General features: G+C 44.0%; 1 pseudogene; it reads left to right on the top strand.

Moving 5' to 3' along the window:
- The first annotated feature begins 450 nt into the window (after positions 1–450).
- The window catches only part of LOC143385715 (adapter molecule crk pseudogene), a 148,982-nt pseudogene continuing 125,191 nt past the window's right edge, over positions 451–24,241 (top strand).

Consider the following 24,241-nt stretch of genomic DNA (forward strand, 5'->3'; position numbering starts at 1 on the left):
ATCCTAATTTTTTAAAAAAGAATTACAGAATTCACCCAGTGGTGAGATTTCTGTCTCTGTCCTGCTCAACCTGTGGAGAGCACTGCTCAGAGGATGGACTGGGAGCTTCCCTAGAGCCCACCCTGTTGTGCTGGTCTTCCCAGCAGACCACCTGCTCTGCCTATAAACTGTCACCCATCCTTTTTAAGAAGCAGATAGATTGCAAGTCAACTGATGACATTCTCCTTGCCCTCTCAGATGGCATCTTTATGACACTCTCCAGGATGAGAGGCGTATGAGAGACATGGCTCAAAGCTCCGGCGTTGAAATTCTCAGGATGTCTCCCAGGTTTCTTGCCTCATCCATCTGGGGAGCTTAGGGATGAGGCAGCTTGGACATCTTTCGCTTTAGGAAATCCCATTCACCTGGAGGGGGCATGGTCAAGGACAGTGTTTCTCAAACTTCAAAGTAATGACCAGGGAACTTGTTGAAGTGCCCATTCTGGTTCAGGAGGAGCCTGGGATTCTGCAGCAGCAGCTGCTGCTGCTGCTCTTTAACCTGCTGGCCCCTGGACCACAGTTGGGCCAGTGAGTGCCCTAGGGCTTGTTTTCAGAGCATTCTGCCCCCCTGTGCCTAAGAGGAGCCCAACTCCAGTTTGGCTGTGTCAGGAGACAAAGGCTCTCTTGGACACAGGCCAAGTCCTTCTGTACAATGCTCCATCTGTGGTCTTGGTTCATCAGAGAGTCTTTTCCTCTCTATACCAGTGACACTCTGCGTTCCCTGCTGCTGAGCTCATGAGGGTCTCTTTGCCGAACCCAATAGAGGCCAGCTTCCCAGACTGGGTTAGGAGGAGACTGAGGCTTGCCAGGCGCACCCCTCTGAGAGTGCCAATCGTGGGCTAGACGACTTCCTCTGCCATGCTCTGCTCCGGCTCCAAATCCTGCCCTGGCTCCCATGGACCTCCTGAGAAGGTCAAGCCCATTGGTCTCTCTGCAAAGCTCCGTTTTCATCCCCAGTCATTTTCATCTCAAACCCACCCCTCTGTAGGGAACCACCGCAAGTTCCTTGATTCACATACTCATTGTGTCTCCCCTCCAAGCCCAAGGACTCCCTGTTTAATTCAGAAAACATCTATGTACTCTGAGGAAGGAGCCTGTAGTAAGGAGAGAGAGGGATAGCATTGGCTATGGTATGGTCTCGTGGTTAAAAGGGTAGGCTTTGTCACCCAGTCCCAGCTGGGTCATAATTCAGCTGTGTGACCTTGGGCTAACTCTGGGCCTCGGTGTTCTCATCTGGATAATAGGGAACAGGAAGACCTTTCTCTCCGGTGGCCGAATGGTTTGATGAGATGGTGCTTTTCCAAGTCTTCACTCTGCACCAGGAACATCAGAAGCATTCACGTTTGCAACCTCTGCTTGCCCCTCTCCTCCCTCTCCCCCTTTTCTTCTTGGCTCTTCCTCTCAGGATCTTGGGGCCATCCTGGAGGCACAATTCTTGGCATTTACCTCCAAGTGAAATTCCAAGAGAATAGGAAGTATTGATTGTATGCCAGAGGCTATTATTGAAAGTTGACCTATGGGAGAAGTGCGGGGCTCTCCGCTGTGTTGCCTTACCAGGCGTACTTTTAAAGGAAATGGATGGAAATGTTCATTATTCCGGCCATTAGACCATACTTGGAGCTAACAGGGACCTCTAGGCCTAAACATTTCCCCAGTAAAGCTTTGTTTCTCTTGGAGACCAACATCAACACAATTAGGTTTTGACATCAGCAACACGGGGAAGGTTGGAAGTCCAGGCCAGCGGAAGTCTTTTATAAATCTGGTGTCCAGGGCTGCAGTTAAAACCTGCCATTCCACACTGGGCAATGTTTCTTTTGCTGCAGGGCATCAGGGGACATTTCAGGATTGCTCCATTAGATTAAATTACCAGGGATTGCCACTGGATTCCAGGTATGGCTCTTGACAGAACGATGAGGGAAAGCCCTTGACGTGGGGCAGGTACAATCTAGAGATGAGTCTTTGCTAAAGCCCAGCCACATCCATTGCTGACCTGATGAGGAATCATTTCTCCGTGGGTAAGACTGAGCCAAAGAAGAAGTACAGGCTTTGGCTGGGCCTGTTCATCTGCTCCACAAAATTTTCCAACTACCTAGTATGTGTCAGCCACTGTTCTAGCTGGTGGTGACACTGAAGTGAACAAGGCACACACAATTCCTTCCTTCCTGGATGCCTTTCAGTATCCACCTGCCTCGGCCTGAATTCAGACATATATATAGGAGTCCAGATCTTAAGGATGGGGGAAGAATCCTTAAAGATCGTCTATACTATTGAGTCCTTTCTTTGTTGGGGTCACCTACTTCTTTGAGAATACGAAGAAACTATGAACTTGCATTTGAGCTATTGCAAGCTTGTGCCTTTGGTTTTAGTGGCTACCCTGTGTCAAGCCCTGGGTTAAGAACTCCAATATAGTTCCACCATCTTGAGCTTATTCCTCAGCAACCTCGCCCAGAGGAACTTAACATGGAACAGGGATTGATTGATTTTTCCCTCCCTCCCTTTCCTCCCTTTCCCTCCCTTTCCCTCCCCTCCCTTCCCTTTTCCTCCTTTTCTCCCCTCCTCTCCTCTCCCTTGCCTTTCTCTCCCTCTGCTCCCTCCCTCTCTCCCTCTCTTTCTCTTTCTCTCTTTCTTTCTTTTTCTTCTACCTCCCTAGGCACCCCATCACATCCTAGAGCTCTGCATATAGGCTGTACAGATAATTTTGAGGAGTGCATATGTGTCTGGCACTCTGTTCTCTGATGTCCCCATTTTTTTTTCCTGAAGTTCAGAGAGAAGGGCTCACTTCTGCTCTGCCCCCCGAGCTTTGAAGTCTGTTATGGGCCTGGCCACCATCCTTTTCCCTGAAAGGGAAAGACTTCAGAAACATTTCTTCTCCCTATCTTTCTATAATGATACTGGCCTGAGCTAGGCCTTCTTAATCCCTTCCACCCTCTGTTTACCTTCTTATCTGAAAATATTACTGGAGTGGCCAATTTGCCAAAGGAAACAGAGACATGTTCTTAAGGCTGGCGACTTGTTTTTTGAGCCTGCCAATATTTATAAGGCTTAAATGGCTTCTCTGTTCCCTGCATCACATGGGAGCGAAAAGAAAACTCTTACCTCCAGCTGGATGGAAGAGCAGCATCCACAAGGCTTCCCCGCCCTCTGCACACAGCCTGGGTCCAGGTCAGGTGAAAACTTTCAAGAGAACAGGGCCCAAGACCAGACTCTGAGAGGTCCTTAGGGGGGAGGGACAGAGCCCACACATCACAGTGCCTTCAAGAGCTCTCTGTTCACAAAGTCTGCTTTGGAGAGTAACTGGGCCTTGTTATCTGTCGGACAAGAGCTTCACAACTTTTAAAAGGGTGGGCCCTGCCAGAGTGGAGAGATGCTATTTACTCATGAAATTGGTAGGGCCACAGGCAGGGGGGGCGGGAATAAAAGCTTTTTATTTTCTTTAACTCACTTGAAGCTGTTTTTAAGCCACGTACACATGTCACAGCCACCATCAATTGCTGGCTCTTATGGGCCTACTGTGTGCTGCAGGGTGCTATGGGACTAAATCCTCCTAGTAACCCTGCTGAGCAGGAATGCTATTGTCATTGATTCTCAGTTTTGCAAAATTAAGTCAGGAATGAGTTTTGGTTTGTGAACACATTGCAGATGTTATATTTTAGTAATCTAGTGAGCTTTCATGTTCTCAAAGTTAAAACCAAAGCTCAGACTTTGACAGTAGCCGACATCTAAGTCTAGAACTGCCTTCCCCAGCTCATCTCTGTCACTCATCAGAGGTAACTAGCATCTTGAATCCTGTGCCCAACACTGCTGGCTTTCTTTTTAGTATCATTTTATTATTTATTTATTTATTTTGGTACCAGGGGAAAAACTCAGGGCGCTCAACCACTGAGCCACATCCCAGCCCTATTTTGTATTTTATTTAAAGACAGAGTCTCACTGAGTAGCTTAACACCTCACTGTTGCTGAGACTGGCTTTGAACTCACGATCCTCCTGCCTGAGCTGCTGGGATTACAGGTGCATGCCACCACACCTGCCTCATTGTATTATAATTTAAAATAATTTTATTACATACATGTTAATAAACACATGCATACATTTTATTTCAGTTGTCTTTAAATTTAAATAAAAAGACAATCACACTTTACATTACTTAGGGACTTAGTTTTTCCATTTAATGCATCAATGAGATCCATTCATATCGTTGCCCTTCTTGGTAGTTTATCCATGAGGACAGCTATTTTCTCTCTTTGTATGTTCTCGTGCATAGAGATTGCATTATAGGAACATCCCACAACCTATTCATTTACTCTCTCTTTCACAGACTTTTCTGTGTTTGCCGGGTGTCTGCTTTTGTTAATAGTATGTTAGTGAACATTCTTGTGAGTCTCAGTTTTCCAAAATGGTTACATCAATTTATAGATTTGCTAGAAACCTGAGAGACCCTTTTTATTACATCCACCCTGTTATGGTTTAGATAGAGCTATCCTGCAAAAGCCCATGTTTGAGACAAATGCAAGAAGGTTCAGAGGTGAAATGATTGTGTTATGGGAGCCTTAACCTCATCAGAGCATGGATCCCCTGTTAGGGATTAACAGGGTGGTAACTGTGGGCAGGTAAGGTACGGCCAAAGAAGGTGAGTCATCAGGGGCGTGCCTTTGGGATTTATATTTTGTCCCTGATGAGGTGAGCTTAGTCACTATCTGCTTCCTAGTTGCCATTTCCTGAGCTGCTTTCCTCCCCATATTCTTCTATCATGATGCTCTGTCTCACTTTAGCCCCAAAGCAATGGAATCCACAATCTATGGACTTAGACCTTAAAACAAACTTTTTCTCCTCTATATTGTTCTTGTCAGATCTTTTGGTTACATCGGTGAAAAACCTAACTAAAACACAAAGTCCAGAATTGTCAGATTTAATTTTTTCCAAAAACTTAGACATAACTTACGACTGGTCTTTCCTTGTAGTCTTGATTTACATTTCCTTGAGCATATATATTCCTTGATATATATTGGATATACACATATGTCTATTTGGGGGTTTTTTTTGGCCCACTTTTTCCTGTTGTATTTGTTGTACTTGCTGAAAGAGGGACTCTTCATATGTTCTTCTTATTAATTCAAATAGATAATTAATATCTACATTTTGTCAAAAAAGATACAGAGTGTCCAGTGGTTAAGTGGTTTGCACAAAATTGCACAAGCATGCACAGAGCTCAGCATTTGTTCCCCGTCCTGTTAGACTTTGGGTACATCCATAATACCAGGTCCCTGCTATCTTCCTGCTGAGAAACCTATGGACCAACAATGTGAGGGCTGGTTCTAGTTCCTGCCATTCCATGAATGGGTTGGAGAGCACAAATTGCTTCGTTATCTCTTTGGGCCTTAGTTTCCTCATTTGTTCAATAACAGGTTTCTTTTCCAGGAAAGCTCTGAGGACTAGTTGGCAGCTTTTCTGATTCTTTCTGCCTTGAAGTATCATGGGGGCTAATGTGGCTGGGGGGAGGAATGTTCCCTACCAGTCTTTACTCCAGTGTGACGTGCATGGCTTTGGACAAACTTGTCTTGACCAGCAGCTACAATGGTTTTCCTCGCTTTGACACCTGGGGGGCCTGGGGTGGACAAAAACACTTCTACCATATCTTTTCTTCTTCCTTGGTTATCATTTGCCATGAATGCTTATTTTATTTCCTGGATAAGGTAGTTTCCAGGGAGCCACTGGTGGAACATAGCAAAAGGAATGAATTAAGGATAATCATCATGATAGCTATTTTTTCATACATGTTTAATTGATGCATAAACATTTTATGTATTTATGGGATACCATGCAATGTTGCAGTACACCACAATAGTTTTTATTTATTTATTTATCAACAAATATCATTAAGCACTCATAGTACACCAAGCGCACTGGGCAGATAGTACCCTCAATGGACTTGAGTTTAAGGGCTTTTACCAGTTGTCGGGACCTTCATCATGTTCCTTAACCTCTCTGGGCTTCAATTTTCTCACTTTAAAAATGAGAGCAAGGGCTGAGATTGTGGGTCAGCCATAGAGCGCTTGCCTAGCACATGTGGGGCCCTGGGTTTGATCCTTAGCACCACATAAAAATAAATAAATAAAGGTAGTGTGTCCAACTACAATTAAAACTTTAAATAAATAATGAAATTGAGAGCAAATATCCAGGTAGTGATTTTAAAACCTGCCTGGAAATCCTTTCCTCCCATCAAGAAGTGGTGTCAGCATCTCCTACCCTTGAACCTGGGTGGGCCTTTTTTAGCTGCTTTGAAAGACAGAGGGGATAGGAGTGACACTGGTTGATACTCAAGGCCAAGTTAGCAAAGCCTGTACAGTTTCTGCTGTTGGGCTAAGAATTCTGGGGCTTAGCCACTAGGTATGGAAACTCAGGGACCCAGAACCTCTCCTGTGAAGACAGGGTAGGGTATGTAAAGGGAAAATATAGGGGGTGAGAGAGGTCCGGGAGCCCCAGCTCTTCCCACCTCAACCTCAGGTGTTGGAGTCCTTCCAGACATATCTAGACACAGATCTAGAACAGATCTAGAGCCTTTGAGATGGCTCCATCCCAGCCACCCTCCAGCTGCACTTAGCTCCACAAGAACTACCTCTTTGAACCCTATCAATCTCCAGACTCAAAAGCCAAATAAACCATAGGTGGTGTTTTACACCGTTGTTTTAGGGAGGTTTGTTATACAATAATCCATAAGTGGGACAGTGCATCTCACAGATCCCCACCCCAAGGAGACGGGGATAAGAGGTCCCAGAGGGAAAGGGTGGGAACAATGTGCTTTGTTCCAGATAGAGACTCCTCCATCTTCTTTGACTTCTAGACACTTCACAGAACAGATGGATTCTTTGCTGTGGACCCCCCCTCAGATCAAGAAGGGAACTTGAGGTAGCACAGAAATCAGGAGAGTCACTGGGGTAAGGAGCATGGGTCCCCACAGTGACACAGTGGCAGAATGAGATGCAGAACCCAAAGTTTGCAAGATTCAGCTTTTTTGAACACAGAGAACATTCTGGCACATTCTTGTTCTTGGACAAGAAGAGACAATGTTATTGGAGATTTGTCACATTATTTAGAGTAAATAGTGTTCCATGATTTTTTCCCCCCGAAACAAATTATAGGAATAAGGCCTACTATCTCAACTCAGAAATGTCTAACTACTAAGATGCCCAAAGACCAAACATTTCATGAAATGTGGCCTAGATCTCAACAGGGCACAACAGACTACACTGAATTATGTTGAACACCCATGGGAAAGCCCCGGGGTAGCCCTGCCATCAGGGCTTGGAGACCATGAGAGGCAGATGTGGAAGAAGACACACTGCAAAAGGTGGTAAGGGACAGGATGGACAGGTGTGTCTTCTCCCCTGAGCTTGGCTGCTGAACAGCTGTGTGGCCATGGGGTGAAGGGCAGCTTGATGTCTCTGAATGTCTCTTTGTTCAACTGGAAAATGAGATAATCAGATACTGTTTTATTGTGATAAAACATGCAAAACATGCAATTTAGCACTTAGTCATTTTTAATCATATCATTCAGTGGCATGAAGGACATTCACATTGTTCTGTAGCCATCACCACTATCCATTTCCAGAATGTTTTTATCTTTCCAAACTGAAACTCATACTCATTGAGGAGAGGGATAAGTAGCTCCCCATTCCCGCTTCTCTGAAGTCCCTGGATGAACCATCCTATTTCCTGTTTCTGTGATTTTGACCACTCTAGGGACCTTGTATGAATGGAATCACATGGTATTTGACATTTCACGACTGGCTTATTTCACTTAGCACAGTGACCTCAAGATTCAACCATGTGTTAGACTGTGTCAGAATTTCCTCCTGTGCTGGCACAGTGGCTCACGCCTGTAATCCCAGCAGCTCAGAGGCTGAGGCAGGAGGTTCACAAGTTCAACGACAGTCTTAGCAGGATCCTGAGCAACTTAGAGAGACCCTATCTATAAATAAAATATTTAAAAAGGGCTGGGGATATGAGTCAGTGGTTAAGTGGCCCTGGGTTCAATTCCCAGTACCAAAAAAAAAAAAAAAAGGAATCTCTTCCTTGTTAAAACATGTCTCTAAGAATTCCAATGTATCCATTGGGCTCTGGGAAAGCTAGGTTCTTTTGGAATATTCCTTTTTTGACTTGAACCCCTTTTTGACTAACATGATGGGGCTCTGGTGCATAGACCCTAACACTGTGATTGGGGATAGAGACTCTGAAATGAGGCTTCTCTCTACTTTCTGATCACCATGATGTGATGTCAGCTGCTTCCCTCTGCCACTTTCTCCCACCATGATGTTCAGTCTCACCTCCACCCCCAAGGAATGGAGCCAGCTTTCTATGGAGTAAGACCTCTGAAACCATGAGCCCTCAAATAAATGTTTTCTCCTCTATAATTGTGCCGATTGGGTACTTTAGTCACAGCAGTGGAAAAGCTGCCTAAAACATTCACCTATAAAATGAAGGTTACACAAGTACTGAGAAGACCAGATGAGACACGTGTTGAAAACTTAGCTCATGGAGAAACCAGACCCATTCTCTTGTCTCAAGGAGTTAATAATAAAACAATCAGTCATGAAGCAGACAATCCCCTTTCATATATCACAGCAAGGATGCACACACTGGCTGCTAGGTAAGTCTGGATTCCCCCTCCAGGCTCCCACTTCATTATGTAAGACTTGGGGCTAGTTGCTTTACCCACCTCAGTTTTACTAATTCTCATCAGTAGACTGGGTATAAGAGTATAAACTCAAAGAATCAAAGAAGGAGACATGAGGCAATTTATATAAGCCACTGTGCACCGTGCCTAGCATGTAGCCAACATCCTTTTTAGGTGCCGGGACCAGCCCTGATTCCTGGGATCGGGGGAGGTTGGATGACATTAGTAGAGTGGATTAATTCATTGAGGCTGAGAATGAAGGGTATTTTATAGCTAAGCCAGTACTAGTATGGAAATACTGAGGTCTCTGCCTCTAGGTATCCAGGAAGTGCTTGCTAAATGATTTTCCCTTTTGAGAGGATTTGCCTGGACAGACAGATGCCACGGCAAATATCACTGAATGCACAAGAGAAGCCAGGTGCCAGATGACCAGGAGTAACCTCTGCTTTCCCTGTGTGGCCAGGACTGTGCCATGGACAATTAGCACGTAGCCCACATGAATTCTCCCGCTGTCCAAATTCCCAGCAGCTGAGTGAAAGCACACATGGTATTTTACTGCCGTGACCTCATCAAAGAAAGCACTTAAGAAACAATGGACGGTAGTGTGGGAGTCGGGGTGGGATTGCTCGGCCTGCAGGGTGAAGAGCTGACTCCACACAAGAGCAGCCAGCCACCTCCCACCAAGAGGGGGCTGCTGTTCATCTGGGATCTGCTGTAGCTCCAGACTTGCTAAGTAAAAGGCAAATCCTACAAAAGCCATGGCCAGGAGCGAGAGTGGAAGAGACAGGTTTGGTTGCAGCTGAGAGTCTTGCAAATCCCCCTTGGAGGCCATTAGCAGATGGGAGCTGGAGTGACATGCATGACCCTGGTTTCTTTTCACTTTCTTCCCACTCTAACCATTTCTGCTCCAACTCATCCTTGCCTGGGGCCAAAGTAACTCTCAGGTCAGCCTTGTTCAGTCAGCCTGAGAGAAGTAAAGAGCTCCCCATCCCCCAAACTGACCCATCCCCCTAAAATATATTCCTCACTGTCTGCTTGCAAGGGCCTGAAAGTCCCTCTCTGCTATAAGGTGCTGAGATTTCAGTAGCCCCATATTGTAAAGGAAGTAGCTCACTCAGGAGCTAGTATCCAAACCCACTGACGTTCAATGTGTTGGTCAGCTACTGCTGGGTAACAAATAAACCCAGAATTGTTTCTTTTGCTCAGAGGTTTGTACATTGACTGAGGTGGCTGGATTGGATCTGTTCCATATGTTCATTCTGGGACTACCCTGAAGAGACAGTGTGAGACTGGGGGAGCCCATCTTATGGGGATGACAGGGGTATGCAAGGTCAAGCACACCTCAAGCCCTTGGTTGAACCAAGTCTGCTAACATCCTATTGGCTGAAGAAGTCACATAACCAAGACCAAAGAGATCACTGGTCCTTGCCTCCAGACTTTCTCTTACAGTTGATCTGGGGTAGGGCCTGAGAATTTGTACTTGCTGGGGACTCCTAGGTGGGGCTGATGCTATTGGTTTAGGAGCTGCAGGTTGAGAACCTAGGAAAATGATTACCAACTGAGCCCGATAGTCATTAGTGATGGGGTCTTCCCTGAACTCAGTCAGCCTCTGCCCTTGGATTTCATGTTTTTTTCATTCTGACATCTTTTGCTTCTCATTCTCCCTCATCTCTCTCTGGATTCTGTAACCCTCCCCTCCCACCTCCCCTGGAGAACTCCTCTCTCCTCCTCTGCAGTATTCTGACCCATATTCCTCTTCTCTTTCCTCCTGAGGATGTGAGAAGCCAGAGTGTGGGTGGGCACCTCCTGCAGAGACACTGGTCCCAGCCCAGGCATCTGGGTCAAACCTCCCATACTCAGGGTAGAGATGGCCCGGCGATAGCAGATTATTTCCTAGGAAGAATGTGGCTCTCACGTCTCCATTCCCTGACGGTTTATTTATTTTTGCATCTGCTCTGCATCTTTGTCCTTATGCTTCAAAAACATGCTTGGTTCCCCTGGGGCAGCCGTCACAAGACACTGCTTTTAATGACTTGTGAGGAATGAAGATGGTTCCCATGGGGCTGTGACCAGTGTGTCATTAAACTTACCCAGGAGTTTGGCAAGAGGGGACTTGCAACTTAAATTCGACAGAATATTAGCATTTTGCAGAGCCATGGTACAACTCCCAGTGAGACCAGCTCAACTCCCTGGACTGGGCTCCCAGGGAGACCAAGACTGTAGGTGCCTGAGCATGCCCTGGAGCTCCCACCAGAACCAAGTTGGTGATCCAAGGATGTTCCTTGCTGGTTCCCAGGAAGAGAGAGCGCTTTTCTGTTATATGGGGGCCCACCAGTGGCTCCTTTACCACCAAGCACCCCTTTCCTATTTGGGGCCCACTTTATGCACAACAGATCTTCTTTTTCCCTTCAGCCCCAAAGTCTCAGCCTGCTGTGTTCTCAGTAGCTGTGACCACTTATCCCATCTCTTGGGACCTGGTTCCCCACCCTGCCTCTCTGGGGAATGGAGCCAGTCTCCCGATTCTCTTTTTCATGCCCCTTCAGAAATAAGCCCATAGGGACTTTTTGCTTCATTTGATGCAAATTTCCAGGGAAGAACACCACTGTACTACTTGTCGTTAACAATCCGTCATCATCTCCATGATGTTATCTAGAAGCGTCATGCATTTTTTTTTCTTGGATTTGCTTTGTCTTTTTAGCACAGGGGATTAAACCCAGGGGAAGTGCACCACTGAGATACATCCACAACCCTTTTTTATTTATTTTGATATAGGGTCTTACCAAATTGCTGAGGGAATCCCTAAGTTCCTGAGGATGGCCTCAAACTTGCGATCCTCCTGGCTCAGCCTCCCTAGCTGCTGGGATTACAGGCATGTGACCCACACCCAGCTAGCTCTTCAAATTCTTATAACTCCTGACTTCCTCATGATGGACATCTTTTTTTAAATGCCTTCCTGACTGTAAATGGACCAGCAGAAGTCCTCTGCATTTGTTTTCTCTTGCTATAGAACAGTGAACCACGGGATTAATGACTTTAAACAGCAGAGACCATTTTCTAAGTTCCTGTGGGCTTGGAGTCAAGGCACAACTTAATTGGGTCTCAGCACAACTTAACTTCATGTCCCAGCCAACAGTCTATGTGCTAATGCTTCTCGTCTCACCATGGGTAATACCGCAATCAACCCATTGTGGGTTGAAAATGTAAGTGAGAAATGCATTTCATACACCAAACCTACCTAATATGCTAGCTCATCAGCCCAAAGCACTTTGGCAGACTGTTTTCCCTTGGGGACATGTGACCGACTAGGGCCACACTGTACCCAGCACTGAGAAGGAAGAAGGTACCACACATTGCTAGCCCAGGAAAAGATCAAAATTGAGAATTCAGGGTACCCTTTTACTGAACATATGCTGCTTTCACATCATCATAAAGCATCATTCTAAATTGTAGCCATCATAAGTCGGTGACTTCTCTATTGGCCAGTGCCGTGGTCTTATGAGAAGCTCAACTATGGAAAGATCCAACCACCTCTAAGGATGGGCAGGCTGTTGACAGGATGAATCTGTGGTGTTTGTAGCCCTGAGGTCCCTGTTTTCTGTCTCTTTGTCAGCTGTAGCTATCTTGTAGCCCCTAAAGGCCATTTGGAGTTCTCTGTCACGTGACCTCTCCAGAGACTGCCTCACAACATGGTAGCCAGCAGCAGAGGTTTCCCCCCCCACCACGCCAGTCTGCTGAGCTGGAGTCTTACATAGCACCACATATCCCAGGAGTGAGATTCGCCACGTTCATTTGGTTAGAAACAAGCCACATGTCCTGCCTACGGGGGACCTTCCATGGGAGGAAATTCCATGAAGGCATGAACGACAGGAGAGTCTTTCTGTCACATAGGAAATAGGTTTCCAATCTGATAATGTCAGGCAGGCAGAATGGTAGGCACCTCTTAGCCCCCAGAGTCACTTTCTTCTCTTGAGGACACCCAGCTGGATGTCCCTCAGTTCCGGAAAGCTCTTGCTGCATTGAGAAATGATACCACGGGACATCTTCATTCTGATCCTACTATTTTATTTTTTTAATTCTTATTTTTTTAATTATAGGTGGACACAATATCTTTGGGGGTTTTTTTTGTTGTTGTTGTTTGTTTGTTTGTTTTTATGTGGTGCCAAGGATCGAACCCAGTGCCTCATGCATGGTAGGTGAGCGCTCTACCACTGAGCCACAACCCCAGCCCTTGATCCTACTATTTTAAATATGAACTCCAAGATTATCAGACCTCAGACACCTCTCTTTAGTTCAGCCAAAAAAATATTGATTGGCTACCTGTTAGGACTGGATATCATTCCAGATACTGGAATGGTAAAAGTGACAAAGTCTCTGTTCTCATGAATTTATGTTCTAGTTAGGTGAGAGAGACAATAAATAACAAAGAAGTGCTTAAGTAAGTGCCAAGTGTCATGACAATCATAAAGTATGGATAGAATGTGTCAGAGGAGTGCTTTAAATGGGGCAATCAAGGAAGGCTCTCAGAGTAAGTGACTCTTTTTTTTTTCATGATTCTTTTTTTTTTTCTTTTTTTTATTTTATTTTTTTATTGGTTGTTCAAAACCCTACAAAGCTCTTGACATATCATATTTCATACATTAGCATACATTAGCTTCAAGTGAGTTATGAACTCCCTTTTTTACCCCAAGTACAGATTGCAGAATCACATGGGTTACACATCCACATTTTTACATAATACCATAATAGTAACTGTTGTATTCTGCTACCTTTCCTATCCTCTACTATCCCCCCTCCCCTCCCCTCCCATCTTCTCTCTCTACCCCTTCTACTGTAATTCATTTCTCACCTTGTTTATTTTCCCATTCCACTTACAACCTCTTATATGTAATTTAGTATAACAATGAGAAAAGATTAACATTAAACAGAGACATGAGGTGGGAGGGAAAGGGAGAGAAAAGGGGAATTGCATGGAAACGGAGGGAGACCCTCATTGTTATAGTAAGTGACTCTTAAATTGAGTCTTGGAGGATGACAAGGAGCCAGCCACGAGACAACTTGGGGAAAGGGGTTTGAAGCAGGGAGTAGCAAGTGAAAAGGCCCTGAGGCACAAAAGAACTCTAGCCTGTTTGAGGAAATGGAAGCCCATTGGCTGGAGCTGAGAGAATCAAGAGAGTCAGTGGAGATGAGGTTGAGAAAATAGGCTAAAGGCTGATCTTTGAGGGTCTTAGGGGCCTTGGAAAAGAATTTGGATTTGATTCTTGTGTGACGGGGAGCCACTTGGAGGGGTTTCAGCAGGGGTCATTGGTAAATCTCTTTAATACCTTCTGAGGCTGCTGGATGGAGGACACAGTGTAGGGCAGCAAAAACAGAAGCCGGAGTCTCCTGGGCAGCTCCAGCGTCTTTCTAGGTAAGGGTGCCCGGTGGGCTTGGCTGAGGGCTACAGCAGGGGAATGAATGGACAGAAATGGTTAGGGCGGGGCCTTACAATGCACTAGGTTTAAAAAAAAAAATCAGTTCTCAGGTAAAATTTGTGTAATAGAAAGTTAAAGAAAGTCATGTAAACCTTTCCCATGCGCCATCCCCTGGCTGCCAACTTAGAGCCTCAAGCCATCAGCTCAGTCCCAGCAGCACCAGGGCTGACCCAAATCATTAGAAAGGATTGGAGTTCTGCTGATTGGAGAATTGCACTTGCTAGACCCTGGTGCAAGCTGACTTTGGCTCCTGTGGTGCTGCCGTGGGGCTCCTGTAAATCTTTTGTGAAAGTGCCCCTAAGTTCTTAGGACAAAGGAGGGGGCTGTATTGTGGGTCAAAACTTGAAGCAAATGCTGTTGTCGACAGAGACACAGTCTGGCTTCCGGCTCAGAACGCAGAGACTGGAGTTGGAACATCTGGGTTTGAATCTCTGCACGACCCTGAGCAAGTTAGTAAGCTTCCTTGTGCCTCAGTTACTTCCTTTATAAAGTGGAGCTGCAGTTAAAAAACAAAACAAAACAAAAAACTTCTAGGCTGTTACTAGAGTTAAATGAATTAACAGTTGTGAAGCACCATTAGAGAGGAAATGTACCTGAGTGAAAAGTGGTAAATTAAGAACAACAGATCAGATACTTTGGTTCTTTTTAAGATCCTTTAATCTATAAGACACCTATTAACAATACAGGCCATTTTCTCATTCTTTACCCTGATGCTAATGCATATATTATGGGTGGGGGGAAAAAAAAGAATATAAGAGCTTAGGTTCAACCCCCAGTTCTGCTGTTTCCTGGCAATCTTTAACTTCTCCATCAATGTTATTTTCTTCATGGATAAAATGGAATAATTAGAGCAGTGTGCTCACAGTGATTAATAACTGGCTCTCTAAAAATAAAAAAACCCTTGTTGGTAATGTTGGCTGATTTCTATGGTGTCGATGCATCCGTTATCGCTGACGTTAAGCTACGTAGTGTGATGAAGGCAGAGTTAGGAAGGCCCGCACACAGTCTGGCCCCAGAAAACTCACGAAGGAAATCAAAAGCTACCATTTATTGAACACCTAACATGTGCATAGCACTGAGCGAATCTAAGTGAAATGAAGCCTTTTGCACAATTTTCCAAGCAGCCCTAGGTGAAGTTGTTATCATTATGTTCATTACAGTAGTTGCAACTGACACAGAGCTAAGTAATTTGCTGCAGGTCACACTGCTAGCAAGTGTCTAAATTACTCAGTTCAGTGCCTGACCCCTGAGGATCTCATGCAGAGGTGGATGCTGATGATATTGCTTCTGCAACAGAGGGAGAGTGGCTTCTTAATATTTGGTCATTTCTACATTGTGACATTGGTTTTCATAAAGTTCACCCACAAGTGGCATACTTTAATGCAACTAAAATATATAGTCCCTTTTGTTAAAATGAGGATTAGATTATGACCTCTGAAGAATCACTCTGAGATATTTGGATATAAGCTGAGCATTTGGTTGTGTTACCTACTTGGAAGAAGTATTTGGGATGGAGAGAAGGGGTGGCTGTTGATAGAATATCTTCTACATGCTGAGGCTTAAATGCATTACATCATTTCAATCTTCTCATAAGGAGAAAGAATCATCCTTGGTCTGCCCCTTATTTGACAGATGAAGATAATCCAGTTCAGGGAAATGCAATAACCTTCCCGATTTTCCATCACTAGTGTGCTGGGAATTGAACCCTAAAAAACTGAGGGAACCTGGTTGTTTTCTTTGCACCAGGCTGCCACAGTTGAGCTCCCCTGTCTTATAAAATTTGATGAGATTCTTTCCTAGAACTCTGGTCACAACACTATAAAATAAAGAACAGATCCTTGCCAATCCCAGAGCATCTCTTGGCAGCTGGCTCAGCCCTTTTCCCTCTGACCCCCATCTGGAAGAATAGGCACAGGCAATGTCCTGACCGGTGGCCTAGAAAAACACGGGGCCCCGCGCTATGGGCCTCTGGGGCTGTTTATATTAAACTGCCTCAGACCATACCCCTGGGATGCCCAAAGCCCTAGCCGGTTGTTGAGAGAAAATATCAGCCAGTGTTCCATTTCTGGTCACCATCTGTATCCATTCCAAAAGACAAACAGTCCATTTTAGCTCATGAGCAATTTAACTTGGAGACCGGGGTAAGCCAGAGGTACTTGGCAGTGTTCATGGTCATCTTATTTGCTTTAGGTCCAGAGCCTGTGTTCAGAGCCTTGTTGAATTCTTATCTGAAAGGCCAGGGGGCCTAAGTGGAATTGATTACACATGAAAGCACCTTTATAAACACAGACAAAAATATTAGTACTCTGGTATCTTGCGTTTTCTGACCCTGACCATCGAAGTGGATGGGTTGTCTTGAATTCCTGATTAATGGAAATAGCCAGTCAGCTTATTTTTCAAGCTTTCCAAGGAGCCCTAGAATATAAAAATGGAAAGGGTCTTCCCTATCTTATTCCTTCATTCATTAAATATTATTTGAGCATCTACCATACTTCAGAAATTATTAGGTGTCTAGGAGAAAAGATGAATTTGACATAGTTCCTGTTACCAGGAAACTTCTGGTGTGGTTGAGAAAGTGGCTTAAGTAAGTAGTCCTATAAATACATCTGACAGTGCAATTGTGAAAAAATATGATGAAAGAGAAATACATGGTCCCAGGAAAGTAATTAACAACGGGGTCTGACCTAGAGGATGCGGGTCATGGAAGGCATTCTCAAGGAAGTATCATTTGAATAAAGAAACAGAATGAAGGCGGGTAGGACAGAGAGTTCCAAATAGAAGGAACAGCAAGTTCAAGGCCTGAAGATAGAGGGGAAAGATCAGAGTGGATGACTACTGAGTTCAAGGGAGATGGTAAAATATGAGGAGATTAGACAGACGGGTAAGAGCCAGGTTCTAGAAGGTCTTGTCATCACATGAAAGCAATGGAAAGGCACCAGAGACTTGGAAGCATCATGATAATGTGATTGCTGCTCTTCTTATATCACAGAGCTTCTTCAGACAATAGTATGGAGGGAGAGAGAGACGTGGAGTATTAGGCTACTGCTAGATCAGATATATTATCTCAGCAATCAAGGGGAAGAGGGCTGATGAACAGATAGTTGTTAATCTCTTTTTTTGGATGTGGTGACATTTAAAAAGATCAAGTTTATGTAGTTCATTTAGTCAGTTTTGGCTAAGTTATGCAGTGGTAACAAATGATCCCCAAATCTAATAAGTCTTGTGAAAGAACGCATCTAACATGGCAAGATTCATATGACATACATATTATCATCCTCACTTTATGGATAATGATGTTGAAGTTCAAATCCCCTCTGGTAGATTTTTTGATTGCTCAAAATATTTGTTTTTGAGATTCCTCAGATCTCAAAAACAAAGGTTTATTTCTTGTTTGTGCTCTATGGCCATGTGGGGCCAGCTGTATTTCTGTTTCACATCATCTTTACTCTGGGCCCCAGGGTGATAGAGTATAGAAAACCATATGCTGGTTCTCAAAGATTCACTAATGACATATCCCTTCTTAGTTTTCAAAGGTCAAAGCAAATCACATTGCCAAGTTTGAATGGAGAGTCTTCCTATAGAAAGGCGGCTCTCCGGGGCAGGCAACAAATATTTTGAGCAATCAGAAAATCTACCAGCAGAGAGTTCAACTTAAACATCATCATCCATAAAGTGAGGATGACAATATGTATATCATGTGAATCTTGTCACCATCACATGTGTTCATTCACATGAAGTACTTATTAGAACAGGCTCACAGTAAACCCTGTGACTCAGAGATGGACAGAAACTTGTTCAATGATATTTCCTAATAAAGAACACCTGCTACACCCAGATTCTGGATGGGTGACGAGAATATAATTTCATCTGGCAAATATTTACTCAGCGTATACTATGTTTTAGGCACGTGCCGGTCCGAGTTTTGGAGATTAAGATGGGAAGAGATTCTATTCAAAGGATTTATGGCATCATAGAGCCAAGGGACATGTCAATAAGTCCAAAACCCAAAAGTTAAGAAATAGTGCCACATCTTCAGGGTCACGTGTCTGAAATTCCCCACAATTTCTCAGAAGTGATGATTCTTCACCTGGGTCTTGAAACCTTAAGGTTTAATCATAGAGGTGATGTGAGGAGGGTGTTCTGGGTAGAGGAAAGAGCATGTGCACTTGAGGTGCCAGGTGCATTTGTAACCTGTCCATGGTGGGATGAGCTGGGCATCAGTGTCCTCCCCTCCCCAACCCTGCACTCATCAGGAAGGATGAGTGGTCAGTGATTTTGTCTAATGATCTGGTTTCAGTGAAGTTTCTCAGCTAGCTCCCTGGCTTTCATGTTATTCTGTGTGATAATTGAACTAGAAGAGGATTGAGAAGAAAGCATTCACTTCAATTGGAGAGCAGTTCTGGGATAAAGTGGGAGAGTGACATTTAACAGTTATCATAGGGAAAGGAACTTTGAAGAAATATTTTACAAGTTTTAAAAGGACAAATTTGGGGTTGAGTGATGCACAGAATTTCTTTCTTCAGTTTTTCTCTCCATTGATCTTCAGTAGAATTTTACTTTATTGTTCAAAGATAGGAGGTGAGTGTCTATGAATGTGTACGTGTGTGCGTGTGTGTGTGTGTGTGTGTGTGTGTGTGTGTGTGTGAACATGTGCATGCTCAGGATGTGGTGATATGTTGAACTTGACTGTAACGCAGATATTTCCAAGTAAATAACAACTTTCTGAATGAAGATTGGTCCCCATGGCATATCTACAGCCTCCCTTCCAATGCCACTACCATCTGTGAATGATGCAGCATATCTTATTTCTATCTGTCAAATGTATGCATTACATTAATCAGTCACGGTTGACTTTTTAAGGGGTATATTATGCTCCAGTGAACATGAAAGTCCAGTACATTTGGGTCATTGATTAAATAGCTCAGTACTGTTAGCATATAAAATAAAAATGTAAACTAGGCTAGGCTATGAATATATAAAAGTAGGCTGGGCCATCGTGAATGACTGTGGACATTGAGCTGAGAACTTGGACTTATACCCCAGGTTAAAACCTATAAATATTAAGGATTAACATCATATGGGGGACTGAGGAGAGCTAAGTCCCTTGGTAAAGGTGGCTAAGTGTCCTCACATGCCCTTGAGAGAAATCGCCAATCCAAGTGTGACTATGGAATAAGAGAAAAGGATGGGGGAATTTAGTTTAAAGATCAACAATGTTGCTTTAAAAAGAAAAGAAAGAGAACCTGCCATATCTCTATGTAATGTTGCCATGGAAAGAGCTATTTTCATCAGATATGAGAGCAGGAAGCCACATAAAACAGAAAGAAGGGGCCAGAATGTGGCCTTGAAACACCCTGGGCTGCCCTAACTTAGCAGCATTTTTAGAGACAGCAGTTTCTTCGTGTTTCTATGACAGGAATGAGAAAAATGAAAGGTTTCCATGACTTATTTCTTCCGTTTTTCCCATTGAGTGAGAAAACACGCCTACAATCCATGGAATGGAGGAGATATTTCCAAGTAAATAACAACTTGCTGAATGAAGAGTGGTCCCCATGGCATATCTACAGCCTCCCTTTCAAAACAACCACCATCTGTGAACGATGCAGCAAATCTTATTTCTATCTGTCATATATGTGCATTACATTAATCAGTACTGATTGACTTTCTAAGGGGCATATTATGCTCCAGTGAAGTCCGAAAGTCTGCAGTGAAGACATACAGATCTTTCCAACAAAAACATGTTTTAAAAAAAGAAGCACTTTTATAATATTGGGGGGAAAATGAAAGCATAGCCAGAACTTGATATCGGATGCTGGAGCCACCTAGGTGTCTGATTAGAATGATTAGTGCCCTGTGAATGGTAAATTATGGTCTGGAACTGGAATTGGTAGGGCTTTGGGACTATGGGAGCTGAAGGCTCCTGTTGAATGCACCAGAATCCAGGGAAACAAATAATGTCTGTTTACCACATCTGGCTCCTCTGGGGCCTGTCATCACAACTTTAAAGTTGACACAGTCTCTGGAGCTGAGGAAGGGAAGGGGTGGATAGTTTGAGACAGCAAAAGGCTGGGACATGGGCTGAGGGTGTGGCTCAGTGGTGGAGCACTTACCTGGCATGTGTGAGGAACTGGGTTCGATCCTCAGCACCACATAAAAGTAAATAAATAAAAATAAATCTCCATTGACAACTAAAAAAATATTTAAAAAAAATGGCTGAGACGTTAGGTCTTGTGTTTTCCAAAGTAGATCTCAGCTTAAGAAGTGAATGCGAAGATGTATCCATTTTAGAGAGACACCAAGCCAGCGTTATTTCCTGTCCACTCTGTGCATTTGCTCTCAGTAACCTCTTTAACACTCACGCTAATAAATATGGGCTTGGAGGATAAAGCGCCCAGACTAGAACTTGATTGAAAGCAATTCCGTGTGTGGGGGAACGTGGGGTGTGATGATTTTCTCACAACTGGCAACATTTCTTCTTCATTTTTGCTCATGACATAAACCATTTGGACTCTCCTTCTCTGCATAGCAGCAGATCAAGGCAAAGTACAGAAGATGCTCGAATGCTTGGGTGATGTTGGAATAACATCCAGTTGAATTCAACACAAATTTATTGAGCACCTAGTGTTTGATGCAAAGTGCAAGTCATGAGAAAATAAAGAGAAACAGAATATCATCCCTCCCTCAAAGAATGCCAATATGTTGGTCTGCACATCCACAAATGGCTGTGATTAATGCTACAATCCTAAAACAATGATATGAGGTCATGGGGCTGGACGTTTTTGTTTGTCTATTCTCATTTAGTCCTGAAAGAAATCCTATTGGTTGGTGCTATCGTGATCCCCTCTTCTTAGATGAGGAAACAGAAGCTCAGAAAGGCTAAACATCTTCCTAGGTACTCACAGCTAACCAGTTTAGGAGCCAAGATTGAAACATGTGGCTCTCTAACTCAAGGAACTGTGTTATTTCTATTACTCACTGTCATGGGCTGAGGTGGGGATCCAGGCAAGCTACAGAAAGAAGGTGACACTGACGTTTATGAATGGATGAGACTCATCAGATACCAGAAGTGTGAAGGTAGATTAGGATGTGTGGTCTTGGTAGAGAAAAGGCCTCTGGAAGGGTTTGGAGTCTTTGTAAATAGGCTATAGCCCAAGTATGGGTGTCAGTGAGAAGGGACCACACATAATGAATTCATCTTTTAAACAAATATTTGTGGCCAGTCACTGGTTGGGGTGCTGGCCATCTCCTGGTGACTAAGATTGGACCAGGGCTCTGGCTTCATGCAGCCATCCTTAAACCAGAATGTAAGCAAGTCTGCGGGCCTGCCAGTAAACCAAGCACACATAGACAGGTGGTCCGCTGAGAAACCAATGAATGCCATCAGAAGCGAATCGTGGGACCTGTCTCTCTGACAAGGAGGCTTTAAGTTGGGATCTCAAGGCTGAGGATAAATCAGTTATGTGTGCATCAGGTGGGGGGAAAAGCAGGAGCAAAGGCCTATGATGGGAATGGTGGGCTAACCAAGCCTACAGTCATATATGCTTATCTTTGTCCTGTGATCATTCTGGCGCCATGATGCCTTATATAGGCTCAGGGAGGAGGGTCATCCCATTTGGAAATCTTCCCAAAATCACTGCATTTATTGTGGGTTCTCAATGACATAAAAACCTACTCACAAGTTCAGTCTCGCTCTTTTTCCAAAAAGGGGCAACTTGGCAAGTTACTCGGGCCATGCCTGCCATTGTTTGTTCTGCTCTGGCCCAATCCCCACCCCTTCCCATCAAAACAAAACTGCCAGTGATTCATTTGATGCTTTTTAACTACATGGTGCCAATTATGCTGCTTCTTTATTTTCATTGTGGTCATGAAAAAAAAAAAAAAACTTCATCCATAGTCACCTATGTGTTCCCTCTCCAAACCTAGATTAAAGAAAGTTTGAGCCACTGACATCATTTCGTGACAGTCAACTTCCATTAATTAAGCACAGGTGTCTTTCTGCAGCCATTCTCCCTGCTCTTGGTTTGGAAGGATTCTTGGAAGGTATTTTTTTGTTGCTTAGCAGGGAGAGAAGACTATGTAAAGACACAGACTTTGGGGTTGTTTTTCTACCTGTCAAAGAAAAATCAAGCAGAAGCTATGGATGAACAATGGAAAGTGACACAATCAAGTCACCCCCCTCCCAGGCTCTGTGTCCACTTCTGCCCCTTACTTCTCAGTGGTCCTCCTCCTCCCTCCCTTGCCCATGGTTATCATATGATCCAGACTTGATGAACATGCAACCTAACCATCAGCTACCTTGTAGCCACAGTCTTGTGTATCAGGGATGAGAAGGTGGTCTTAGTGGAGGCCATTGAGCCTCAGATTAGGGTCTTGTGCTGGAAGAGTAAAAAGGAGAAGCCCCTTTTCTCTTGAGGTTGTTGGACTGGGAGGACAGAGACCTGAAGCTGCAGATCATCTTGTGAAAAAGCATTGTCAACAGAGGAATTGAGACAGATTGCTGAGAATCTTCTGTCTGTACAGCCATACACCATTTAACAAGGGGAGTGTGTTCTGAGAAGTGGATCATTGGTGATATCTTCACTCTGTGAACGACATAGTACTTATGCAAACTAACATAGCTATGATGTCACAGGAAGATGTAATCTCATGGGACCACTGTTGTATACATGTTGTAATTTGGTGCAACTCTGAAGACAGTAAAGTCCTGGAGTTCTCAGTTATGTGTTCTAGTAAGTAGAATTGATTCATCTTTGAATCTAGTTTGAGTAGGTTTTCTGTTTCTTGCCACAAAGACGGTTGGGTTGAATATACCACTGCAGCCTCTATCCCACCCTCCCTCCTGTCTTGCTTGTTTCTTTTTCTCACTGAATGCCAGGAGCATGGCCACTGGAGCTGGCCATGGCCCATAGCCACTTCTCACCTTTCCTGCCCGGCAGAGCCTGTACGTGTTCCATTTTGCTCGTCTCTATGGGGCCTTTGGCCAGGGCTGGTGAAACTTTCTCTGGTGGATCCAGACCAATCAATACTCTTTCTTTTCTAATTTAGCTAATTAGAAGGGGCCTGAAACCAATTTTTAGCCTATACAATCTGAGAGGAAATCTGGAGTGACTGTTTGCTTTTGAAAATAAGAACAGGGAAGAGCTGGGGTTATGGCTCATAACGGCAGTAGAGCGCGTGCCTAGCATGTGCGAGGTGCTGGGTTCTATCCTCAGTGCTACTAAAAGTAAATAAATAAATGAATAAAATAAAGGTATTGTGTCCAACTAGAACTAAAAACAAAATATTAAAAAAATAAGAACAGGGCAGGAAACGTCTAATGAATGTCATCTTTGAGGGAAGACAATAGTAGAGTAAAGATTTTGGGGAAAAATATCAGGGACTTGATGACATCATTGAGTTATAGAATTAATCTTCCTGATATGTGAAACCATAAATCCTCTTGTCATTTAAGAGATCGATTTTTCTCTTGGTAGCAACAGAGAGGATTCTAACAGACATTGAATACATATCAATGCATGAAATCAGCCATGTGCCTCCTGGGCAGATGATCCATCTCAATCAGATAGGTCCCTGTAGAGCAGGGGCACCATGTTCTATGTCTGGGTCTTTGCTGAGTAGGCTGGGACACTCAGGTGACTCACTGGTGATAACCAAATTCACTTGAGAATTTGGTGAATAAACAATTTTGCATTTGTATTTGGAATTTCACCTTTCTAGACACATTCTCCCTGTAGGTTAGCCATCATGGGAAGCCAAGGAAGCTGAAAGGTGACTGGGTGAACTTGAAGCTGGAGCAAGATCTAAGAACCTAGTGTTAATTGCATAGCTGTAGTGGTTTATGTCACCCAGCCACAGGTGACCTAGGCCTCCATCTCCACCTTCAGAATGTACAGTCCATGTGGTCCACAGTCGTTCATTCTGTGCTTGCTCCTTTTCCTCCATGTATTGTTCTTTCTGCCCAGGACACTTTCCAGAGCCAATCTCATTTACCTGACTTCTGGTTGTCAGTTAGCAGTTTGGTGGCACCTCTTCCAGGAAGGTTTCCTTGACTCTTCCCTCC

This window comes from Callospermophilus lateralis, chromosome 20, assembly GCF_048772815.1.
Source record: "Callospermophilus lateralis isolate mCalLat2 chromosome 20, mCalLat2.hap1, whole genome shotgun sequence".
In the NCBI taxonomy this organism is placed as follows: domain Eukaryota; kingdom Metazoa; phylum Chordata; class Mammalia; order Rodentia; family Sciuridae; genus Callospermophilus; species Callospermophilus lateralis.